A 2,717-nucleotide genomic window follows, 5' to 3' on the forward strand; every position below is an offset into this window, starting at 1 on the left:
ATGCTAGGATAGACTGCGAAAAGGATGTTGTTACTATTGGTTTAGGGGATATGCTTCATGAGTTTAATTTTGCTAAATTTCGCAGACAACCCCATGATAAAGAATTGCCTAGTAGAGATGAAATTATTGGTCTTGCTTCTATTGCCGTGCCTCCTAATGATCGTTTAGAGCAATATTTGCTAGACCGTGAAAACGATATGTTTATGAATGAAAGAAGGGAAATAGATGAAGTATTCTTTAAATAGGGACCTATTTTGAAACACAACTTGCGTGTTGAAATCCTAGGGGATCCTCCTCCACCCAAGCGTGATCCCGTGTTTGAGCTTAAACCATTACCCGATACTCTTTAAATATGCTTATCTTGATGAAAAGAAGATATATTCTGTTATTATTAGTGCTAACCTTTCAGAGCAAGAAGAAGAGAAATTATTGAAAACGCTGAAGAAGCACCGTGCTGCTATTGGATATACTCTTGATGATCTTAAGGGCATTAGTCCCACTCTATGCCAGCACAAAATAAAATTGGAGAAAGACGCTAAACCAGTTGTCGATCACCAACGACGGTTAAATCCTAATATGAAAGAAGTGGTAAGAAAAGAAATACGAAAGCTTCTGGAGGCAGGTATAAATTTATCCCGTTGCTGATAGTCAGTGGGTAAGTCCTGTCCATTGTGTCCCTAAGAAGGGAGGTATTACTGTTGTTCCTAATGATAAAGATGAATTGATCCCACAAAGAATTGTTACAGGTTATAGAATGGTAATTGATTTCTGCAAACTAAATAAAGCTACTAATAAGGATCATTACCCTTTACCTTTTATTGATCAAATGCTAGAAAGATTATCCAAACATACACATTTTTGCTTTCTAGATGGTTATTCTGGTTTCTCTCAAATACCTGTGTCAAAAGAGGATCAAGAAAAGACCACTTTTACTTGCCCTTTCGGTACCTTTGCTTATAGACGTATGCCTTTTGGTTTATGTAATGCACCTGCTACCTTTCAAAGATGCATGATGGCTATATTCTCTGATTTTTGTGAAAAGATTGTTGAGGTTTTCATGGATGATTTCTCCGTATATGGAACTTCTTTTGATGATTGCTTGAGCAACCTTCATCGAGTTTTGCAGAGATGTGAAGAAACTAATCTTGTCTTGAATTGGGAGAAGTGCCACTTTATGTTGAATGAAGGTATTGTCTTTGGGCACAAAATTTCTGAAAGAGGTATTGAAGTTGATAAAGCTAAAGTTGATGCTATTGAAAAGATGCCGTGTCCTAAGGACATCAAAGGTATAAGAAGTTTCCTTAGTCATGCCGGTTTTTATAGGAGGTTCATTAAGGACTTCTCAAAAAAATTAGGCCTCTGACTAACCTCTTACAAAAAGATGTTCCTTTTGTCTTTGATGAAGATTGTGTAGAAGCATTTGAAATACTTAAGAAAGACTTGATTTCTGCACCTATTGTTCAGCCACCTGATTGGAATTTACCCGTTGAAATTATGTGTGATGCTAGTGATTATGCTGTAGGTGCTGTTCTAGGACAAAGGGTTGGCAATATATTAAATGTTATTCAATATGCTAGTAAAACTCTAGACAGTGCTCAAAGAAATTATGCTACTACTGAAAAAGAATTTTTAGCAGTTGTATTTGCTTGTGATAAGTTCAGACCTTATATTGTTGATTCTAAAGTAACTGTTCACACTGATCATGCTGCTATTAATATCTTACGGAAAAGAAAGATGCTAAACCTAGACTTATTAGATGGGTTCTCCTACTACAAGAATTTTATTTGCATATTATTGATAGAAAGGGAGCTGAGAACCCCGTTGCAGACAACTTGTCTAGGTTAGAGAATGTTCTTGATGACCCACTACCTATTGATGATAGCTTTCCTGATGAACAATTAGATGTCATGTATGCTTCTCGTACTGCTCCATGGTATGCTGATTATGCTAATTACATTGTTGCTAAATTTATACCACCTAGTTTCACATACCAGGAAAAGAAAAGGTTTTTCTATGATTTAAGACATTACTTCTGGGATGACCCACACCTTTATAAAGAAGGAGTAGATGGTGTTATTAGATGTTGTGTGCCTGAGCATGAACAGGAACAGATCCTAGGCAAGTGTTGGTGTACAAAAAGAGGGGCACGCTTTTGTACCCCTTTACCTGTGCACGGGTAGTCAGAGCCGCGCCCACGACCACACCAAGCAGAACAGGGGAGGTGAGCCAAGGTAAGACCGAAGCCCAAGACAATCAAAGCAACGCCAAGGCTAAGACCACAAAGAGCAGAGGGACAAAGCAGGTGCCCCCGGCGAGACCCTTGCCAGGCGGCCTCATCGGCCCCGACAAGACCCTTGCCGGGACAGCTCGCCCCACACCAACAGAGCAAGCCACCCTTAAGCCCACGGCCCCTAGCGCCATCATCAACGTGGGGCCAGGGCTCGGGTAGGCACCTCTGTGCTGGCATACAGATCTTTGTGAAGACATATTCAAGATCAGATGAGGATTAGAAGACGACGATTCTCGGCAAGATACCTACCGAGGAAGGCCACCAGACTCCCGGCAAGGTCCTTGCTAGGGACGACAGCACGCCACGGCAAGACCCTTGCCGGGCCACCCGGCAAGGCCCTCGCCAAGGACGCCAGCAGGGCCACCGCCAAACCCGTGCCGGATAAGCTTCCACCACCGTTCACATGCAACTGCCAGCCCAACCAGCT

This window comes from Triticum aestivum, chromosome 4D, assembly GCF_018294505.1.
Source record: "Triticum aestivum cultivar Chinese Spring chromosome 4D, IWGSC CS RefSeq v2.1, whole genome shotgun sequence".
Taxonomy (NCBI): Eukaryota; Viridiplantae; Streptophyta; class Magnoliopsida; order Poales; family Poaceae; genus Triticum; species Triticum aestivum.